Source organism: Lissotriton helveticus, chromosome 6 (assembly GCF_964261635.1).
Source record: "Lissotriton helveticus chromosome 6, aLisHel1.1, whole genome shotgun sequence".
Lineage (NCBI taxonomy): Eukaryota > Metazoa > Chordata > Amphibia > Caudata > Salamandridae > Lissotriton > Lissotriton helveticus.
In genome coordinates this window covers 789,287,095-789,311,552 of record NC_136067.1, presented here as the reverse complement: position 1 = coordinate 789,311,552, position 24,458 = coordinate 789,287,095, and positions in this window count along the sequence as shown.

The following is a 24,458-nucleotide window of genomic DNA, read 5'->3' as shown; positions in this document are numbered from 1 at the left end:
CAAACTATGCCCTGAGCCTAATACTCTAGCTGGTAAGGACTGCTTTACATTATGGTTCATCCTTCTCCTCAACAGAATTTCCCTCAGGTCAGTATGGGGAAAAATACTGCACCTGTACACCCAGGGATGCTATAGTGTCCGCTATGCTTCAGCAGCGAAAGCCGGGCCCTTGTCCGAGTGGAATGTACTGCATGCATGTGTCCTGATATAAAGTTGCAGGTCTTTAATAACAGTGCGAGCAGCAGCAGAATGTTTTGGCCAAACCCAGAGGAACCTGGAGCAAGAATCAACTGCAACTAAAATTAATTTAATACAGTATCCAAAATCAGTGGACCACAGTGGTCCAAATAAATGCAGCTGAAAGGCTTGTTGGAAAATAACAGGTGTATATGCAGGGGACAATTCACAATGGAAGCTTAAATCTGTTGACAAATCACACAACACTGGACATATTTTTTGGCCAGTTTTGACATATTTTTTGGCCAGTTTGTTTAAGCTGTGGCAACAATAATGTTGCTATAGCAGCAAAATTGTGGCCACCACACTGGCATGTGCAAAAGCAACACCTTCATGTGCAGCTATCACAAAAGCTGTGGTCTTGGTTGGAAATCAAACAATCGAGAACTTCTAGAATAATTACAAAAGGAATGTTTGGTCACTGAAGTGATGAGCATATTTAGAAGGAAAGCCCTTTGGTAAGGGGGTGTCAGCTTTACTAACATTAACAGTCGCAACTGCAGATTAGGCAACTTCATTGCCTAAACAAAGGACACTTAGAAATACAATATGTGATTTCTTAAACTTTAATTTATAGCCACATACAGTGAATCTTAAAATGATTCCATTATGCCAAGTGCGGGCTTAACTTATCATCTGGGAGGTAGATCTCATCTACTTAGGATAAAGCATCTGGGTCAGTATCACGTAGATTTGACACTATGTAGGCAGCAGACAGTCTTGGACTGTTTTTCTAGCCTATTGCTAAACTGGTGAAGAGAGGCTGAAACCAGAGGGTGGAAAAAAATGCCCAATCTTTGCTTTCAGGTGTGAGATTTTGACTGAAACAAATGTTGGAAATTGTCCGGGGTTGTTTTATATTTTTTTACGGACTATATTGTATATCAAAAGTGCTTGCATGTCTATTCAAATATCTGTAGCCTAAGACTATATGATATGAATGAATTGGTTTTCAAAACAAGAAAAAGGGGATTAGTCAGCTGAGAGACACAGGGTTCAATTACTCCCTGCTACTTCAATTGGAAGAGTATTTCCCTAACATGCGCATTAGCATCAAGTTTAACAGGGTATTGTGGTTGCACTTGTGCGCTGGACCGTATGGGTACAACATGATAAGGAGAGTCCTTATCCCAGCTGACATGATTGCTCACCCATGTGTCACACCCAAGTCTTCAAGTAAGAGATAAGCAAGGACCTTGGATGTTTTTGAGCTTGTTAACAACAATCAGTATAGTTAATTGACAAGTATACTTTAGGTGGTTCAGATTTGCTCCAAACTTTATTATTTTTTATTTTCTTGAATAAGTAGCTTTTGTTTAATAGAAACTACAAAAGTATTATGATTCCAGGACATAAATGTCAAGATACACAATTTATACATTAAAAAGGCATGTAAAATAATCTTGAATTCATTTATTCATTACAGTCATGTGGTTAAAATATTTCCAATATTTCCAAAATGTATTCTTTTTTCGATGTCTAATATCCACTAACAAAACAAAATTAAACTAATGATTCTTGGGGCAAGCATTGAGGAAGATTTGATAATGATTTTGAAATGAAGACATGGTAACAAAATATGTCATTTACATAATCTGCAGTCTTTGTACTCAAGGTGCACCAACCCAAAAACCCTTCTTTGTGATTTTAACCAATCCACATGGTGCTAACCTGCACTTTGTGGCTTCCTATATTGAGCATATTAACATTTTGACATTAGCTTACACAAATGCACTTCTCGACCCAAACTAACCAGTCTATGTTAAATTACATCTTTAACCCGGGACTATTTAAAAAAAAAACAAAAAAAATCCAAGGACTAGATTGTTTACGATAAGCAGTCTCAAGAATTCTAAGAATTAGCGGAGGGGCGCTGCGTCACAGTAGGTGGAAAGGAAACAAGCCAGTTATATGTCAGGTGGGAATGGGCTCACCCAAAGGGGCACATGAGTTAATTGGGGGGTCAAATGTTGGGCATTAGGGGGCAAAGGGGCAAGGGTGGTGGGACAGGAGGGTTTCGTAAATGAGGTGGGGAAAGTGGAGGAAAGGAAAAAAGAAGAAGTTACTTTAATGGCAGCAATAAAAATCAGGGTTGTGAAGAGATTGATGTTAAAGGTTTTGAGTACTAGGTTATATCCTGAATGTCAGCACTGATTGAAATTACTGTTAATCTATGGAGCAATTAATGTTTATTAGCTTTAATGCTAATAGTTTTAATTTTAAACCGAAAAGGGATGTCGTCTTTGCTTGACTAAAGACATTTCACCCAAGCATTATATTTTTTCAAGAAATGCATTTTAATGTGGGGAAGTAAAACATAAACTGAAAAATGAATGGCTTTGGGACAGGTTTTTCTCTTCTGCTAATGTCACACGAAAGGGGATAGTGATTTTGGTTAAAACAATCTTGCCATTAAAATATAATTTTCTTAATAAATATCAAGAGGGGCTTTGGGTTATTTTCTCGTGGATATTTAGGGATGGAGAATTAATCTTTCGTCCTGTTAAGGTTTGGTGAATGCCAATACTGGGCTGCTCCAATAGATAGTATGTAGTCTGCCGGGGAGGCAATTTTGTGGGAGGATTTTAACTTTTTGCCCATTCTTCTCATACCCTTTCTTAGATTAGTCCAATCCTCTTCAAACTCAGGATTGGAGAAACGCTGAAAAAATGTTCAAATATATTTTAGGGATTTGCTATATGTACCATATTTGGTGATTGAAAATACAACAATTAGATCTTATACTTGTTTGTCAAAACATTTTCATTCTGCCTCTAGAATCAACATGTTTTTAGCGCCAACCTCTCTTTCTACCATAGCCAGTGTTTTTTTGGACCATTCGGCAGTACTCCTGAGTGGCACTATGCCCATGCTGGTTAAAGCTTAAAGGTGGGTTAAGGATAACACCATTTTTTCGGAAACATGTATTACCAAATTCGTTGATTTGGAAATTTTTAATTATTTTATAGATAATAAATTAGCGACTGACGTGACATGTTTTGTGGCCCCTAATCCGTGAAGATGAAGAGTGTATTTATGCAGGGCCATCCTCTTGCTTTTACACAGGTCCTTTCCTACTTGGGTGTGGTATTTGATGCCAAGAGTAGCTGGGGCCCGTGTAAATATAAAACTTCAGAAAGGTTTTCCAATGCTGCGGGCAGTGCTTAATTTTTAAAATATTAAGTGCCAAGGCTCTGACTAGCAGACCACTGCAGCTTGCACCACCCATCACCCTTGTCATTGCTAAGCATGGGCGTAAAATCCGCTCCGCTCGCGGATTTTTCGGATTTTCAGCAAATTCGCAATCCGCGAACTCTCGCGAATTTGTCGAAAATCCGTGAATCCGCTCGCGGCGGATTTTTTGCTTGGTTGCGGCGCGCGGCATGGTGCACGGCGTTCACTTTCCGTCATTAAGCGTTTGCCGAGTTGTTTTTCTCGATCATATTTTGCGAGTGCCGCGCCATTTTGGATCTTGCTGCGTGATCCCGCGGGAGTTTGGCGCCCGTGAATACGTAATTGCGGCTTGCCACCTTGCACAGCACACCTCGCGAGAGTTCGCAATTGCGAACAAGTAGTTGCGGCGGAAAGGAACAATCTCGCACTCGCGAAATAGAGATTTTGAAATTCTGCACAAGAAATCCACCAGCAAACAGGATAAACCTTCAGAAAATTATGATTTTTATCAGAATCACTCCTCAGGTTGACATTTGCATGGCCTTTTTTTTTGCAAGGAGTCCATTTTTTGGGGGGGAGGGAAGGAAGTGCCCCACAGTCTCGACCTTCCTGTTCCTGTCCAGCAGGCTCCTCCCAGTGCTTTGTCCATCTCCTGGTCACTTTCATTTGGATCTGGAGCTGGAAGGATTACTTTTTGTGGGTGCTGCTGGATATTTGGATTTGAGGCCTTTTTGACTTTCTTTGGATCACTTTTGGATTAGAAATCAACTTTCACAAGTAAGTTTGTTTGGGGCATTACAGTTGCTGCAACTACAATTTTTGAACTTTTTCAGAACATTAAATAAATTATATTGTGGGTAGCCACAGTATCCAGTAGGACCAGGGTTGGTTATGGGTGCATGATACAACTGTTTTGTTGAATTTAAACACCATTGAGGCCATGGATGGGCTGGGATTGTGCTGATTTTTGTTGTTTTTGTCGTTTTTGTGGGGCAGCTGGTGGGGCCCTTTGCCCAGGGGTGGTGAGTGTTGCATGGGCCTAGTCTTTCTGTGGGGTGTCTTCTTGAATTTAAACATCATTGAGGCCATGGATGGGCTGGGATTGTGCTTATTTTATTGTTTTTTGTCGTTTTTTGGGGGCTGCTGGTGTGGCCTTTTGCCCAGGGGTGGTGGTGCATGGACTGAGTGTGCCTGTGGTGTGGTCTCACTCTCTTTAATGTAAACATCATGGATGGCATTGGATTGTGGTGATTTCTGGCTGTTTTTCTGTTTTTTGGGGGTGTACTGTTGATGTGGACTGGCCATGTGGGTGGTGGTGGTGGCCATCTTGAGTGCTGGGTGGTACAGGCAACATGTGCTTGGGGTGCAAGGGGCCATTTTGAAGAGAGGCAGTGTCTGAGGCCTGCACCTATTTTGCCTACTTTTCATCCATTATGCCCAGGGGTAGTGAGTGTTGCATGGGCCTAGTGTTTCTGAGGGTTGTCTTCTTGAATTTAAACACCATTGAGGCCATGGATGGGCTGGGATTGTGCTGATTTTATTGTTTTTTGTCGTTTTTTTGGGGCTGCTGGTGGGGCCCTTTGCCCAGGGGTGGTGAGTGTTGCATGGGCCTAGTCTTTCTGTGGGGTGTCCTCTTGAATTTAAACACCATTGAGGCCATGGATGGGCTGGGATTGTGCTGTTTTTTGTTGTTTTTGTCTTTTTGGGGGGGCTGCTGGTGTGGCCTTTTGCCTAGGGGTAGTGGTGCATGGACTGAGTGTGCCTGTAGTGTGGTCTCACTCTCTTTAATGTAAACATCCTGGATGGCATTGGATTGTGGTGATTTTTGGATGTTTTTCTGTTTTTTTGGGGTGTACTGTTGATGTGGACTGGCTTGGGGTGTAAGGGGCCATTTTGAAGAGAGGCAGTGTCTGAGGCCTGCACTTATTTTGCCTACTTTTCATCCATTATGCCCAGGGGTAGTGAGTGTTGCATGGGCCTAGTCTTTCTGTGGGGTGTCTTCTTGAATTTAAACACCATTGAGGCCATGGATGGGCTGGGATTGTGCTGAATTTTGTCGTTTTTGTCGTTTTTTGGGGCTGCTGGTGGGGCCCTTTGACCAGGGGTGGTGAGTGTTGCATGGGCCTAGTCTTTCTGTGGGGTGTCCTCTTGAAGTTAAACACCATTGAGGCCATGGATGGGCTGGGATTGTGCTGTTTTTTGTGTTTTTGTCGTTTTATGGGGGCTGCTGGTGTGGCCTTTTGCCAAGGGGTAGTGATGCATGGACTGAGTGTGCCTGTGGGGTCTCACTCTCTTTAATGCAAACATCCTGGATGGCATTGGATTGTGGTGATTTTTGGCTGTTTTTCTGTTTTTTTGGGGTGTACTGTTGATGTGGACTGGCTTGGGGTGTAAGGGGCCATTTTGAAGAGAGGGAGTGTCTGAGGCCTGCACTTATTTTGCCTACTTTTCATCCATTATGCCCAGGGGTAGTGAGTGTTGCATGGGCCTAGTCTTTCTGTGGGGTGTCTTCTTGAATTTAAACACCATTGAGGCCATGGATGGGCTGGGATTGTGCAGAATTTTGTCATTTTTGTCATTTTTTGGGGCTGCTGGTGGGGCCCTTTGACCAGGGGTGGTGAGTGTTGCATGGGCCTAGTCTTTCTGTGGGGTGTCCTCTTGAAGTTAAACACCATTGAGGCCATGGATGGGCTGGGATTGTGCTGTTTTTTGTGTTTTTGTCGTTTTTTTGGGGCTGCTGGTGTGGCCTTTTGCCAAGGGGTAGTGATGCATGGACTGAGTGTGCCTGTGGGGTCTCACTCTCTTTAATGTAAACATCCTGGATGGCATTGGATTGTGGTGATTTTTGGCTGTTTTTCAGTTTTTTTGGGGTGTACTGTTGATGTGGACTGGCTTGGGGTGTAAGGGGCCATTTTGAAGAGAGGCAGTGTCTGAGGCCTGCACTTATTTTGCCTACTTTTCATCCATTATGCCCAGGGGTAGTGAGTGTTGCATACTTGCATGGCCCTAGTCTTTCTGTGGGGTGTCTTCAATGTAAACATCTTGGATGGCATGGGATTGTGCTGATTTTTCTGTGTTTTGTCGCTTTTTTGGGGATGTATAACTGAACTGATGTTTCTCTGTCTTCCATTGCTTTTAGGTGCACAAGACTCAAGAGAACCACCAGTGCCAGGAAGAAGTCTTGCAGCGGTGTGTGTGTGCAGCATAACGTCACGCGACGTCACGTCTGGACACAGACAACTCTGCAACTCGTGCAACTGCTGCCTCCTGTTCTGACCTGCTCTGAAGAAGATGGCCCCAAAAAAAGTTACCCGTAGCTCCTCTAGCAAGAAAGGTGCCAGTAAGGAGCAGAAGAAGCAAGTTACCAAGGAGACTGGTGTGCCGGCCGCCCCTTTTTTTGGGAGTAAAAAAAAAAGTATGCCTGCAGCAGCAGCGGGATCTGCTGGGGACCAAGCTGGGAGCAGCACCCCCGCTCCATTGGGCTCAGTGCCACCACCACCACCACGCCAACTTAAGTCCAAGCCCTTGAGTGCTGCAGAGGCAGCCAGTATAGTTGTTCAATCACCATCGACCAGTGATGTTGGCTCATCGCAAGAAAGCAGCAGCAATGTCCCTCAATCAACACAGGTTGTTGTAGCTCATCTGACGAGTGTTGAACAACCACAGCCGCAACAACTATCACATGTGCAAGTACAAGCCCAAGTACATGTGGAAGGAGAGGCAGCGCAAGCAGATGCGCAAGCAGAGGTGCATGGAGGGTCACAAGTGCCCACAATAGTTGTTCCTCCCAAAGTAGGGGCACATCAGGAAATCGACAATCAAGGCGAGGTATCATTTGAGGAAGACACTCCTCCTGATGATCATTCATTGTCTTCCACACCCCTAGCAAGGAAGAGATCAAGGGTGGTGTCTACATCTTCTTCAAGCACACCTCCTTCTGATGATACGGATCAAAATTGGGAACCAGCACCACTGCCGTCTGAGAGTGAGGCACACCATGATCTGACAAAGGTAGTTAAGCGTAAAAGGAAGCTCGTCCAAAGTCTCAGAGTTATGGAGTGTGATGATGAGGCTCAGCAAGAAGTGGCGGATACTGCTGCTGATGAAGACTCTGACAACGACGACCCAGTCATCATAAAGGTAACTGCAGCCCCAGCGGGCATGCAGCAAACAGACATTTTGACCCTATCCCGAAAAGCTGCTGAGCGTGATGATGATGATGATGATGTTGTCGACGAGGAGGCAGTGGAAACACCACCACAATCATTGGAGTTAAGTAGTACACCAACTCGTACCGCTTCCATATTTCTTTCTGGCAAGAAGGGACCTCCATCCACCTCGACCTTAATTAGTGGCGGTGAAAGTGCACAACGTACAAAAGTTGGGCAATCCAGATCCTCCACTTCATCTGGCATTAGCAGCATGACCACCACCACCAGTATCGCCGCCTCCTCCAGGCCCCACAGACACTTCAAGTCACCAGTTTGGGACTTCTTTACTGTTTGCCCAAAAAGGGAAAAGTTCGCCATTTGTACCCTTTGTAAGGTTGCAGTTAGTCGTGGTAAGTCAGGCACCAACTATGGTACCGGAGGCCAGAGAGGTCATCTTAAGAGACAGCACACTGTCCAATGGTTTGCGCACCTAAAGGCGATCAAGGAAGCCCGAATTGGAAGTCAAGAAAACGTTGATGTTTCATCTGATGATGACGAGGAGGAAGAAGACGTGTCAAACACTTCACTTACACCCAGTACCCCTGTCAGCAGCACACCCCATGAGAGGCACACTAAGAGTGTTGGAGCGAGTGAGACACCAACGCGCAAAAGTTCACCAGCGAGCATAATTGCGTCAATGAAGTCATTATCATCCCGTAAATGCTTGGTCCAGGGCAACATTAGAACCATGTTTTCTTCAGACGCGCCATATGAACGCAACCACCCACTGACGCGACTGTATAACACTAAGCTGGCTAAAATGCTAGCTGTGGACCTTCTCCCTTTTTCTTTTGTAGAAGCGGTAGGTTTTCTAGAATTAGTGGCAACGCTCTGCCCTAAATGGAAGGTTCCTAGCCGGTTCTATTTTGCCAGAGTTGCAGTTCCAGCACTACATGAAGATGTGCTGGAGGCGATTGGGGCAGCTTTGCAGAAGAGTGCTGTTCACACTATACATCTGACAACAGACATGTGGACCAGTGGCGCAGGCGCTGATTACATGTGCATCACTGCACACTGGGTCTCTTTTTCAGGTGTTAAAGCAAAGCTAAACGCAGGTGTTGGCCCGGACCAAGTTTTTAAAGCTGCTCGGAAACCTGCAACACTAGCCATGTTTGGCTTGGAGAAAAGTCACACAGCAGAAAACATTTTGGACGAGTTTAACAAAAAGGTCTTTCACTGGCTGTCCCCAAAAAAACGCCAGATTGGTTATGTTTCGACGGATAATGGCGCCAATGTAGTTAAGGCCATGGCGATGGGTGCATATTTCAGAGTGCCGTGTTTGGCGCACTGTATCAACCTGGTAGTTCAAAAATTCTTGAGTGATAGAGACAGTACAGCGTTCGAGGTAATGGCCACCTGCCGCAAAATGTGCAACCATTTCAGCCATTCTTTTAAGGCCCGGAAGCATCTGAGGAGGCTGCTACTTGAACGTCGAATGCCAGTGAAAGCACTCATCCAGGAGGTGGTAACACGTTGGAACTCAACCTTCTACATGCTTGAGCGTCTGTATGAGCAGTATACGGTACTCGATCACTATTTCTTAACAGAGGGTACAGCTCAGAAGGACCTGCGGATGGGTGCGGCGCAATGGGACATAGTTAAAAGCCTGACAGACATGCTTCGTCCTTTTGAGTTCTTCACGCGTGCAGTCAGCCAGGAGGACTGTAATTTGGGACAAGCTATCCCATTGTTGTGCATGCTGGAGCACCAACTGAAGGCGGTGTCTTCTGAGTTAGAAACAGATGGAAAAAAAAAAGACCCTTTTATTTTGTCGGAGAAATTATTAGACCGCCTACGTGGTGATGAACGTCTTAAAAAGATCAACTCAGAACAGCATTACATTTGTGCTACTATTCTGGATCCACGCTACAAAAAGGCGCTGGCAGGCCAAGCATTCTTTCCTTTTGCTGATGAAGATGTTAAAAAGTACAAACGTTGGCTAGCCTGGTCAGCCAAGAGGTTTGAAAAAGAACGGCAGGATATTGAAGGAGAAGGCAGTACATCAGCATCAGCAGGCCATCCCCAGTCAAAAGAATCCACTTCTGCACCTGTGGCTGTGGCACAAGTGACCTCTCAGCCGTTAAAGACACCGGCAACCGGATCATCTGCACCACACACAACAGTAACAGCGGCTGCTGTAGAGGATTGGCTAACTTTGCTTGGGTATGGTTCTCGAAAAAATGTCACAGGCACAGCAAAAAGTAAGCAAAGTGGAGGAACCGTTGAGGACCTTGAGTCGATGGTGCAGGACTATCTGAATGACTCAACAGAGGTCTTTCTTAATGATGAGCCATTGCAGTATTGGCATGGGAAAAAACAATTGTGGCCACAGCTCTCCAACCTGGCTATAAACTATTTGTCTTGCCCACTCGCAAGTGTGTCTTCTGAACGTGTTTTCAGTGCTGCTGGTGGCATTGTAACTCCCAAACGGAGCCGCCTCTCGCCCAAAAATGTGGAGCGGCTGACAATGATCAAGATGAATCAGCACCTCATACCACCAGATTACAAAGTACGAGAAAGCACGCCCCATGAAGACGAGGAGGACGGCAACGTAGATGAGGGGATTTGTTCTCTGTTCGGTGACACTGACCTCATCCTGCCTGAATTCGCAGAGTATGATGACGAAATCTTCTTCTTATTCCCTGACACCGAGCCCTGAAAATGAGACAATGAATCAATAACTTTCTTTTTCGTCCTTATTCACTTTTATTCCTGTGTGTCTGTCTTTCTTTGTTTTCCACAGTTAATTTAATTCAAACTTTAATCACCTAATCCCAAAAACAAGTCCATCCGCAGAACTGTCTTCACTTGTTTGCTTATTGATTTGAAGGTGCCGCAGTCTACATTCCTCAGGTTCACAAGTTCAGAAGAACATGCTCCTCTATCCTCCTCCTCCTATTTCCCTCAAAGCAGAGGGCTGGATTACACCCAATGAAGAAAGACTCAGCACTTGTGGGGGTGTTCTACTTCTTTGCTTGTGAGTTGACGGCTCTGGGCCCATTGCTGTGAAGCTCTAATAACGGATAAAAGTGTTTAGGACCAAATATGAGGCTGAAATTTCTTGCCGTTTTTGCTGACTTGCTTGCCTTTGAGGTGCTCTTTGGCGGGGTTCCGGGTGTTTGTGGGTGAGTTTTGGGGTCTGGGAGCACTGCTGCGACAGTCTAATCTTGATTGCATTTCCTTTTCAGGAAATCCGTGGTGGAAAACAGGAGTTATGATGATGATGACCTAGCTGCACAGCGCGTTTGGACCGAAGGCCGAGAGATATTGTAAGTATGAGATTTTGCTTTTTGGCTGTTTAGGGGTGTTGTCGCGTGCTTTTTTGCGGGTGGGTTGGCGGGTCTTGGGGCATTCCTGGGAAGGTCTAATACCGGATAGAAGTGTTTTGGATAAAATCCATAAGGAAAAGCCTTTTTTTTGCTATTTCTTCTGACATCTTGCTCAATGTAGCGTTTTGGGGGGCTTCCTGGTGTTTGTGGGTGGGTTGCGGGGTCTCTGTCGAAGCACTGCTGCGACAGTCTAATCTTGATTGCATTTGCTTTTCAGGAAATCCGTGGTGGAAAACAGGAGTTATGATGATGATGACCTAGCTGCACAGCGCGTTTGGACCGAAGGCCGAGAGATATTGTAAGTATGAGATTTTGCTTTTTGGCTGTTTGGGGGTGTTGTCGCGTGCTTTTTTGCGGGTGGGTTGGCGGGTCTCTTGGGGCATTCCTGTGAAGGTCTAATACCGGATAGAAGTGGTTTGGACAAAATCCATAAGGAAAAGCCTTTTATTTGCTATTTCTTCTGACATCTTGCTCAATGTAGCGTTTTGGGGGGCTTCCTGGTGTTTGTGGGTGGGTTGCGGGGTCTCTGTCGAAGCACTGCTGCGACAGTCTAATCTTGATTGCATTTGCTTTTCAGGAAATCCGTGGTGGAAAACAGGAGTTATGATGATGATGACCTAGCTGCACAGCGCGTTTGGACCGAAGGCCGAGAGATATTGTAAGTATGAGATTTTGCTTTTTGGCTGTTTGGGGGTGTTGTCGCGTGCTTTTTTGCGGGTGGGTTGGCGGGTCTTGGGGCATTCCTGGTAAGGTCTAATACCGGATAGAAGTGTTTTGGACAAAATCCATAAGGCAAAACCTTTTGGCACTTTTTGTAACTTAGGGTTCGTTAGGGTTAGCCCTAGCAGCAGGATTGCATGTGTTTCGGGGTGTTCTATTGCAACTCAGTTCTGGGGTTTTAGAGCACTCTTGGAGCGATGCTGGCTATGGATACTTTTGCTTGCTTGCAAGTGGTTTGAATACAATCCACGGTGGGTAAGGGTGTATTTGGGCCTACTTTTACTTTTAAAGTACGTTTTGTCACCATTTTTCTGCTAGGCCTCGTTTTTTGAGATCTGATTGGGGGTCTTCTACATTTGCGACTGGCTTTAGTAAGGGTCTTGGTGGGAGCATTGCTGGGAAGGTCAAATTTTGTTCTAAAACACAGTTTACAGTACACCTACCTTGAGGGGAAAGATCCGCTATAATATTTTGGCCATACTTATTTATCCTTAAAAAGGTGACTCTGACAGAGTACGCAATTTCAAAAATATTGTACTGTCTATTAGGGAAATCAAAGTGTGACTTTTTGCACCACACAGCGTACATACCTTATATTTATTTATCAGTGGTATTGTAATAGCACTTCCTGTTTTCCGTTCAATAATTACAGGCCGGGTTTCAGTCAACATCCGCCAGGCAGGCAGTGGACAGGGTGTCTTCTGTCAGTGGTCACCAACATTGATGGACGAAGCGTCAGCTGGAATGGAGGAGTGCCGCTAATAAGAGGAATTGTTTGCTGCATGCAACTTACTTACCAAATTCAACAGGACAACTCCAACAACATACTGAATACAGATACAGTATCCATTGTTTTCTTCTATGAGTGTGACTGCATGTGGTTAGCTTTAGTTTGTACCCAAAGATTTCTTTATCTTCAATTATTGTTTGTCCATGCTGTGCTTTTTTTTTCTTCTCTCAACAAAACCTACCCAAAAAGAAACCCCCATTCCCATCCATTTTCCAAACCCTAACCCTCTTCCCCCGGGCTGTGTGGTTTTGCTTGATGTCTGACTAAATGACATCAATAATTCCACACACTTGCTGGGGAGGATAATGTCATAGCAACAGGCTGGTGAAGGAATACGAGGATATATTCTAGACTTACTCAGCTTCAGTACTATTTCTTGTAGTAGTAGGAGCCAATGTCAAATAAATTCAACGCAAGTACTAGTTATACTTGCAATACTTTACCATTTGTTAGGCCACATTGTGGCACTGTTCTAGTGTACTGTCACCTGCTATATTCTCGAGCGTACCGTAACAATGCTACAGTAAGGACAAACCAGGTTTCGTTTTCTTTTTTTCCATAGGCATGCAACTGCCACTGTGTCACACCACTAGTACCACCGCAATGAGGAAATTTCATCCGCCCAGGATTGCCAACCTTAATCCCCATTTCACGTGGAGCCAGCCCTGGGCCTAGCCCTAATTTCTAACACAAATTACAGGTAAGATAAGCGTTTGGTGGGAGGTAGTATAATGGAGTATTAGGACTAGACGAGAGATTGACTGTAGTACTACTAAAGTCCTAGGACTCTTCAGGAAAACAAACTTACTGTTACACCCCCACCCACCAGACTGAAAAGCAGTAAAAAACAGGTATGGTCAGATAAAGTTTAAAAAAGTATATTTATGTAGCCCTAACAAAATAATCTCCCTCAAGACCCTCCCTAACCCCAACGATTGTCTTTGAAAAGTCCCAAAAAGCACCCAACTCCCAAATCCCACCCCCCAAAAGTCTCTAAAAAAAGGGCAAGGGACACTCCACTACTGGAGGGTGCTGGTGAATTTTGCGGCCAGGGCATCATACTCCTTGCGGAGGGTGGCATGCTCGAAGCGGAGGCCCTCCACCAAGTTCTTGTACCTATGGACCTCCTGCTCCAGATAGGACATTCTCACTCCTAGGCGGCGCTGGCGTGCCTTGCAGCTCCTGTGGGGGGCAGCTGGTCTTTTTGCTGCTTGGCGGTGGCGGTTGGCTTTGTTAGCCCGGCTCCGTACTGCTGGAGCACTGCGCTGGCTGGCAACCCGTGGGGTCACGGAGGAGGATGCAGCTGTCCCAGTCGAGGATGTTGTGGTTGCACCGGTCGACTGCGTGTCCTCCCACTCCTCCAGGGCCACCAGCCGCCGATATTCCGTGACAGTGGCATCCAGCCTCCGTTGCCGGGCCATTCGAGCCTGCTCCCTCCGTGATGTCGATTTGGAAGGAGCAACTATATGAAGAAAGAAAGACATAGTCTGTAACCAATGCTCCTTAACATTAATAACACAAAGTGATTGAGCCGAAAGTTGTGTCACAGTACAAGTAGCAAATTGAAAGCACAGTACATAACTATTGAGGACAGTATCTATCTAACCTCCCACTTCTGCATCCTTGCTCTAACATTAGTGGTAGTTTAATGAACAAATTCTACGACCACTATGGACTTCCATTACAGTCGACTATGACAGTACATCAGTCTTATTCTTCTTCTTCTCTCTTGTTTCGGAAAATTGGTACGTTATCTTATGCAAGCCGGCAGAATGCCAGCGCAGTGAACTTGCACCAGAGAAAAACAGACGCACACCATGATGAGTGAGACAGACTTGCGTTACTGTACCGGTCCAGTACATGCAGGTGGTGAAGCTATTACTTTTCTATTACGGGTGGCACTGAGAATACTCTGTTACAAGGGCTACTGCTTAATTAATTTACCTTTCACCCTACAGTGCAAATAAGTACTAGAAAAGGAAGATAAAGAAGCTAAATAATTAGATTATCTATCACTTCACATGGGATGTATTTGATGACATATGGGATGACTTTAGGTGCTTTGCTTATTATTGAGTGAACAGTGATACACCCACACATGAATGACGTACTACTACTAAACTAAAGTTATTAAGAGAGGTACGGAGTGTCCACCGTAATAACCGGATATATGCTGTGCTTGCAGTTGCAATACAAACTATTGCTACTATTCACGGTAGTATTGGACAAATTTACAATTTCTTTTCCTTGCCTTCCCTACACTGGAACGGACGTGCGGGTGCGGTGTTACATGCTCTTCAAGGTAACACTTAGTTCATCCAGTGACCATCTACTCTCTCTAGATACACATGTGCTATCTAAGAGTCAGATAATACCATGCTCCAGGCATCCATCCATTCAAAGTATATGCACACAGACAGTTTATGTTTCACCCACCCAGGCTGTTGTCCTTCCACCCATCCTTGCTTCATCATTGACCCAGCCATGCACCATACCATATTCTTTCCTTCCCAGCCACCTCGGGGGCCAAGCAAACACATATCATTCTTCTTTGCCAGCCATCATAAAATTTCTCGTCCTTCCACACTTACTTACACCCTTCTTTCGCTTTTCGAATATATAGCTTACCTGTGCCCCCCACCACCGTTATACTAACAAAAAGGAGCCAAGAGGGAACGGAAAGGTATGTAAGGGATCGCCCTCCACTCTAAGCAATCAATCTACAATAAGATCCCTATACCTGGGACGATTAATACATTTAACTGACATGAGTACACATCACTCTGGTTGTATTTTTTCAAGCATACCAGAGTAAGCCCCCTGCTATATATCGCAGTGGGGTATGGATCCTCTAATGTCTTATTGTCCCCATAATCTACTGTTCCGAAAGGGTTACTACGTTCTCAACTCAAACAATCTCCAGAACAATGTCCAACAAATGTCTGCCTTCTTTTCTGGCAGTACATATATCCACACTCAACCACATGTGCACATAACTAAGAAAAATGTGTGGTGGAGAGGAAGGCACCTCACGGGCGAACAACCCTCGGGGGTGTTGGCAGATGTTACCAACTCAATGCCCCTTTCTCATCATCGGTTGCCTTCCAATCCCAAAAGAAAACAAACTTGGTACAACACATAAAATGAAATGCATGTAAAGGTGCTAAACAAAGAGTTTTACAACATTAACTCATAAAGGACAGAGTGACATAAAATCAACAGACACACCCACTCAATTACTTTATTCTTCGTTTTAGTGTGAACTGATGAATTAAAAAAGAGAGGTTGGTAGCTTAAGGTCGCCTACCAGTACCTGATACCGACATGTTTCACTGCCCCAATAGTTTCGGCAGATTCATCAGGGTATTCAACACTCGGTCACTGCACCAATTTTAGACCATCATTTCTGGACACTGTTGAGTTGAGACACAAATAAAAACCAGAGACACACCCTGTAGTCAATCTGAGTAATTAAGTTTCCACAATTGAGAAATGGTTACAAATATATTTATATTTATATTTGTATAATTACCCCAGGCCAGCATGGGCACCTCATACCGGCTGACCGAATCACACTCCGATTCGTTTAAAACGATTGAAATATCAATCTATGAGGAGTGAAAATTTTTTTGTTGAAAAAACACATTTTGTGAATAGGAATTCAAAAGCAGCGCTCATTTCTATAGTTTGAGGACAAGGGGCCCGAGGCAACCATCACCAGGTATTGCCCCGGAGATAAGCGGTAAAATTCTTGACTCTCACAACCAAATGCATACTATCGTCATAGTTTCATTTACAATGCGCGAGGCGCGGGACACTCGAACGCAGTGCCCACCGCTTGACTTCTCGATTACTTTGGCCATCACTCGTTACGACGTCACTTAATGTGACTGCCTGACCCAAGCTCCCGCTCCATGCGCCCGTCTACACCCCCACTCCTCACCGTACAATACGGAACCAGGACCATACATCATCCCAGGAACACCGGGCACTCACTGGCGTCTGTATTTAAAGCTTGCCGGCGAAGTCCGGTCACGTGTTAAGTCGCGCATGCGCACAGGGATATTTTCCTAGATGGAACGGTAGCACCATATTGGAATGGTGCCAAGGAACAACTTCCTTGTTTACCAATTGGTTGCACGTTTTCCCCTGGTGTCATCTTCCTCCTACAATGAACCAAACTATTACTAAGTGTAAGATGTAACGAAATATATTATCTATATGTCTTTTTTTATATGTTTTTACAGACGATCTGATTGCCAATAAATCCACATGTTGACAATCCAAGACTAGGTCATACCTTCGTGGCGCCATCTTAGAGTGAGGTCGCTGGCCCAGAACCCTAATCGGAGGATTTAATGTGTGATGTGGGAAAATGTACTGTCTAATTATAGAGCAGTCTGTATGCCAAAGCAAAGCTGGGCAATGAATGCACAGTGCCAAACATGGAGTCACTTGCCCGGAACACATGCAGGGAAATGCAACCCTGACGGAAGTGTATTTGCATATATATTTACAACATATTTACAACATATTTACAACCAGTCAAACCAAAGCAACGTGCCCACCCCATGTGTATGATTCAGATGTTATAATTCAAAACTCTGGGGTAAAGGGTATAGAATGACCACGACGCAGGGATTCACCTGTCAGCACTTATGGGTACACCACTCTCTCTCTTGATTGTAAAGCCTGGTAAAATACCATGCAGGTTCATTACAGACAGAGCACACCCGGCGGAATGCGGGAAGCACTCCGCGGCCCTTAAAAACAGTTGGCGGGGCAGCAAGGAGCACATACCTAAACTGAGTGGGGAAGAAAGGATACTATCCTACCTTCTTCATGTAGCTGTATACCCCTTACAGGTCTATTTCACTCGATTCCACTCAATAATTTCGTTCAGGCCAACGCTGTCACTACGTTCTCTGTATATCCATCTTGCTTCCTTGCTAAGCAACGCTGTTTCCATGTTCTGTGGATTTCCTTTAATTACCTCTAGCACTGTCCATGTGAAATCATGTTTCTCTCTGTGGCAGTGTTGTACCAACTTGGTAGTCAGTTTACCCGCCCTGATCGTGCTAAGGTGTTCCTGGATGCGCACCTTGATTTTTCTCGTAGTTAACCCAATGTACTGGAGGCCACAGCAACAAAGCAGTCTATATATCACATTCGTGGTGTTGCAGTTGCTAAAGTGGTTAAAGAACCACACCTTCCCTGTACTCAAGGTTACACTGTTGCTCTTTTTAGTAAGGGGGCAAACTGAACATGTCCCACAAGGGTAATGTCCCTTAGGTAGAGTGGTCAGATCTTTCTTTTGTGGTACCGGGGTGCGGGTGTGGACTAGTTTATCTTTAAGGTTAACTGCCCTCTTAAAAGCAAATCTGGGTGGTGGCATATGGAAGTCTTTCGTGGATAGCAGATTCCAGTGTTTTCTAATGGACTGCCTAATTTTAGTTGCCATGGGGTCAAATGTCATAACCACCGGCTGGCAGTCTCTTCTCTCTTTATTTGTATGTTCCAGAAGGGCACTCCGAGGTGTATTCAGTGCACTTTTTCTAGCGTTCTTAACAACTTTGCTAGGGTACCTGCGCTGCACAAGTTTTTTTGTCAGGTCATGTGCTTGCTCCAGAAAACCCCCGGTACTGGAGCAGTTCCTCCTGTATCTCAGGAATTGGCCCACTGGAAGGTTGTCGCGGAGGGCTCTAGGGTGGTACGAATTATACAACAGGAGTGAATTCCTGCTCTGCATCTGGGCAGGCACCGAAGAATCTCTAGGGGAGTTCCTGACATGGCTCAACTCACAAGACAAGCGTCTGAAGTTCACATGGACCTATAGCCGCACCAGTGCTATCTATTTGGACCTTGACATTGAGTCGGGCTTGGATGGTGGTCTGAATACCAGGGTACACCAAAAGCCCACTGACAGGAATTCACTCCTGTTGTATAATTCGTACCACCCTAGAGCCCTCCGCGACAACCTTCCAGTGGGCCAATTCCTGAGATACAGGAGGAACTGCTCCAGTACCGGGGGTTTTCTGGAGCAAGCACATGACCTGACAAAAAAACTTGTGCAGCGCAGGTACCCTAGCAAAGTTGTTAAGAACGCTAGAAAAAGGGCACTGAATACACCTCGGAGTGCCCTTCTGGAACATACAAATAAAGAGAGAAGAGACTGCCTGCCGGTGGTTATGACATTTGACCCCATGGCAACTAAAATTAGGCAGTCCATTAGAAAACACTGGAATCTGCTATCCACGAAAGACTTCCATATGCCACCACCCAGATTTGCTTTTAAGAGGGCAGTTAACCTTAAAGATAAACTAGTCCACACCCGCACCCCGGTACCACAAAAGAAAGATCTGACCACTCTACCTAAGGGACATTACCCTTGTGGGACATGTTCAGTTTGCCCCCTTACTAAAAAGAGCAAGAGTGTAACCTTGAGTACAGGGAAGGTGTGGTTCTTTAACCACTTTAGCAACTGCAACACCACGAATGTGATATATAGACTGCTTTGTTGCTGTGGCCTCCAGTACATTGGGTTAACTACGAGAAAAATCAAGGTGCGCATCCAGGAACACCTTAGCACGATCAGGGCGGGTAAACTGACTACCAAGTTGGTACAACACTGCCACAGAGAGAAACATGATTTCACATGGACAGTGCTAGAGGTAATTAAAGGAAATCCACAGAACATGGAAACAGCGTTGCTTAGCAAGGAAGCAAGATGGATATACAGAGAACGTAGTGACAGCGTTGGCCTGAACGAAATTATTGAGTGGAATCGAGTGAAATAGACCTGTAAGGGGTATACAGCTACATGAAGAAGGTAGGATAGTATCCTTTCTTCCCCACTCAGTTTAGGTATGTGCTCCTTGCTGCCCCGCCAACTGTTTTTAAGGGCCGCGGAGTGCTTCCCGCATTCCGCCGGGTGTGCTCTGTCTGTAATGAACCTGCATGGTATTTTACCAGGCTTTACAATCAAGAGAGAGAGTGGTGTACCCATAAGTGCTGACAGGTGAATCCCTGCGTCGTGGTCATTCTATACCCTTTACCCCAGAGTTTTGAATTATAACATCTGAATCATACACATGGGGTGGGCACGTTGCTTTGGTTTGACTGGTTGTAAATATGTTGTAAATATGTTGTAAATATATATGCAAATACACTTCCGTCAGGGTTGCATTTCCCTGCATGTGTTCCGGGCAAGTGACTCCATGTTTGGCACTGTGCATTCATTGCCCAGCTTTGCTTTGGCATACAGACTGCTCTATAATTAGACAGTACATTTTCCCACATCACACATTAAATCCTCCGATTAGGGTTCTGGGCCAGCGACCTCACTCTAAGATGGCGCCACGAAGGTATGACCTAGTCTTGGATTGTCAACATGTGGATTTATTGGCAATCAGATCGTCTGTAAAAACATATAAAAAAAGACATATAGATAATATATTTCGTTACATCTTACACTTAGTAATAGTTTGGTTCATTGTAGGAGGAAGATGACACCAGGTGAAAACGTGCAACCAATTGGTAAACAAGGAAGTCGTTCCTTGGCACCATTCCAATATGGTGCTACCGTTCCATCTAGGAACATATCCCCGTGCGCATGCGCGACTTAACACGTGACCGGACTTCGCCGGCAAGCTTTAAATACAGACGCCAGTGAGTGCCCGGTGTTCCTGGGATGATGTATGGTCCTGGTTCCGTATTGTACGGTGAGGAGTGGGGTTGTAGACGGGCGCATGGAGCGGGAGCTTGGGTCAGGCAGTCACATTAAGTGACGTCGTAACGAGTGATGGCCAAAGTAATTGAGAAGTCAAGCGGTGGGCACTGCGTTCGAGTGTCCCGCGCCTCGCGCATTGTAAATGAAACTATGACGATAGTATGCATTTGGTTGTGAGAGTCAAGAATTTTACCGCTTATCTCCGGGGCAATACCTGGTGATGGTTGCCTCGGGCCCCTTGTCCTCAAACTATAGAAATGAGCGCTGCTTTTGAATTCCTATTCACAAAATGTGTTTTTTTCAACAAAAATTTTTTCACTCCTCATAGATTGATATTTCAATCGTTTTAAACGAATCGGAGTGTGATTCGGTCAGCCGGTATGAGGTGCCCATGCTGGCCTGGGGTAATTATACAAATATAAATATAAATATATTTGTAACCATTTCTCAAGTGTGGAAACTTAATTACTCAGATTGACTACAGGGTGTGTCTCTGGTTTTTATTAGTGTCTCAACTCAACAGTGTCCAGAAATGATGGTCTAAAATTGGTGCAGTGACCGAGTGTTGAATACCCTGATGAATCTGCCGAAACTATTGGGGCAGTGAAACATGTCGGTATCAGGTACTGGTAGGCGACATTAAGCTACCAACCTCTCTTTTTTAATTCATCAGTTCACACTAAAACGAAGAATAAAGTAATTGAGTGGGTGTGTCTGTTGATTTTATGTCACTCTGTCCTTTATGAGTTAATGTTGTAAAACTCTTTGTTTAGCACCTTTACATGCATTTCATTTTATGTGTTGTACCAAGTTTGTTTTCTTTTGGGATTGGAAGGCAACCGATGATGAGAAAGGGGCATTGAGTTGGTAACATCTGCCAACACCCCCGAGGGTTGTTCGCCCGTGAGGTGCCTTCCTCTCCACCACACATTTTTCTTAGTTATGTGCACATGTGGTTGAGTGTGGATATATGTACTGCCAGAAAAGAAGGCAGACATTTGTTGGACATTGTTCTGGAGATTGTTTGAGTTGAGAACGTAGTAACCCTTTCGGAACAGTAGATTATGGGGACAATAAGACATTAGAGGATCCATACCCCACTGCGATGTATAGCAGGGGGCTTACTCTGGTATGCTTGAAAAAATACAACCAGAGTGATGTGTACTCATGTCAGTTAAATGTATTAATCGTCCCAGGTATAGGGATCTTATTGTAGCCCGCCACCACCGTGTCAACCCTCACAGGCACATTGGTGTCGTCCGCCACTCGCACCGCCTCCTCCCCAGAAGAGTTGTCCTCCTCATCCACCACCTCCGCACTGGCCCCGCCACCAGATGTTCCACCTACAAAGTAAATTTTTAGAATGTTAGAATACACCACTCACTACTGTATAATATTTGGTCTAGGAGGAATAAAGAAAGTTAAAAAAAACAAAATACAATGTAATAATTTGTAACTGTATACTCTACAGTAAAAATGTCCCTTTTTCCAGGGAAGGCTGTTGTCTTGCTGCACTTTTTGGCACAACTGATGAATGCTTGCTTTTTATTTTTAACACACAACACTTTTTCTCCTAACGGAAGCTTGACTTCTAAGAACACGATCAGGGTCAAGCTCAAGTTCAAACCAGGTGAGAGCTCAGCTCGACCACAAGAAATGTGTCCAATTAATCGTTAGCACTAAGCACTTTTCCATTTTCAGTTAAACGTTTACTTTTATGACAAAGTTGATTTTAATAAATGTGTTCAGTTTTAATAAAGCTTTTAAACTTAAATAGACTCTGTGGTTTTTGGTCCTCCAGACTAGAGTGGATGAGCTAAAGGTTTTGGAATTTTTGCAAGCATGAGTGCCTCTGACACTTCTTGACTGTGACTCCGTACTCTTGCCCTGCGTAGGATAATCTAATGATCATTGGGGATCAATCATCGGTGAATTAGGAAGCTAAATGACTCTGCCACACTATCTAGTCAGTAAGGAGATTGGGGGTTCTTCAAAGTCTGATATCACTGAGGTATGTGGAAAGAAAGTCTACCTGCGCCTATTATAATTGATAAACAATGCACTATTTAGTGTTCATAGTTCGGTTTGTGCAGATTTGTCCCTGCAACAGTAGTAGAATGGATTGTCCCCCATCCAAAACAAAAGTAAAGTAGTATCTTATTCTTTCTTGGTGGTCATTCACCTTTTTATTGTTGGCAATTGTCAAAGCATAAACATTTAGAAGACTTGAAAAGACATTATGGACAATCCCAGAGGACTGCACTCAGTGCATAGAGCTATTGCTGACTAGAATGGGAGTCCAATGGAATTGCCAAATGTGCAATCTTAGTTAGCTACACAAACAGACTAATAAGAATAATCTAGTAATACCACAGGGAGTCATAGTCGAGGCAGGATAAGAATTTAGATCCAGTCTACAAGAAGATCAAAGACGATTTAGAAAAAATCGAATGAGGAACGCTAGGAAAAAATAGGTACTCTTTATTAAAATTAAAACTTACTGGGGCCAGCAAAGGAGCCCTCACCTGCCCGATCCTGGCCTGCATCCTCCTGAACAGCACCCTCCTCCTGTGTCCTCTTGCCCTTGGGGGGAGCTGATGTACAACATGAAAGAAAGAAAGACCAGAAAACATGGATGAGATTTGTCAACCAAATCAAACATTTCAAAATAACTATAACAAAATATTTTGGAGAAATAGCAAATAGATAGACAACTATTCCACGGGATATATTGACCTATCTCATATGGTATACTACGTTATTCGTATTGCCTGATTTGCGGACCGTTGACTTTCAAAGTTCCTATGTAACTCAATAAACAGACTACTAAAAAGGTTTGCCTAGGCCTGGCAGGCAGAAGTCCGCAGCACGCAAAGTGACAGACAAAGTCCACCCTGCTTGCAGATCAGTGAATACTCAAACTATCAATCCACCGACCACCACCACTATTTCTTCTTATAGCCATGTGTCTAAAGGAAGGACTGGACTTCAGTCTGTTGGTGCTGATTTAGAAGTCCCTTGCGGCTCATTTTCCTCCATTGTTGCGTGACTTTTGTGACGCAGCGGCAGAACAAAAGAGTCGCCATGGTGCGACGTATATATTAAAAAAAAACGCATATGGGAGATGCATCACGTTGTAAAGCCCTGCACCATCAGGGGGCGTTCCGGCGCAAGGGAGGGCGTTCCTGCACAGGAACGAATCCTAAAAGTAGCTGAGGGAAATCTACAAGATGTCAATCAGACACTTTTAGGACAATGATGCGTGACTCAAACCCTGCGCCTGCTTGAAGCCGACGTACGGCTTGATGCAGCATTGGGGAGATAGGGCACCCCAGAGCATTGCTGGAGCTGCGCCATCGTTGGCACGCAACTCCAGCAATGCACCGCCTTTACGCCACAGATGCGTAAGGCTTCTGTGACGTTTTGGGCCAATGGGGGGTGGTGGCATGGCGCACAATTACTGCCGCATCCCTGCTACTTTGCAGGGATGCGCCAGTAATTGAAAATATGACCCTTAGTGTCTAGCATTACGCAGTTCTTTACACTACACTCATACATAATTTCTCAGGCCAATGAAATGAACACAAAATACAAAACAAATAGGCATAGTAGCAAGCAAGGCTACTGAGAAGGAGAGCAGTGCACCTGAAATGCATAGAAGATTTTGAAATATAATTTACCTAATGTAATCGGCAGCATTATTGCTCTTGGTAAAGAACAAAGATTTGCAAATAACAGAGCCGGATAAAACAGATTAGTGATGAAATAGCTAGAAATGGCTACTACTACTCATCAAGCCCGGGGACCTCTACGCCGAGCGCGTCCAGCAAGTCCCGTTCCCGGTCCATGACATCCGTCCAGCGGTGGGTGGCCTGGTTATAGGTGCGCCGGACCCCAGAGAGCTTAAACATGGCCCGGCACACCTTCTCCCACCGCTTCCGGCGCTCCCGGATGCCATAGCCGGTTGCGATCTTGCCGCCTCCCAGGATCGTCTTGGGGAGGCGGCGCTGGACGTGGAAGATGAGTGCGGCCACCTCCTCCGCGCTAAAGATCTCCCGTGGCATCACTTGCTCCCCCTCAAACGCCCGCACGGGAGCCGGGCACGGGGTGCAGGACCCTTCCCCTTCTCAGGGTGCTTCCCGGCTCCCTTTACCATGGTCTGGGCAGAAATGAGTTAAATAATAAAGAAGAAATAGAATAGGGAAGAAGAAAATAAAAGAGTTTAAAAAAGTAGTTTAAAATTAACAAAAAGTAGCAGAAAACACAAA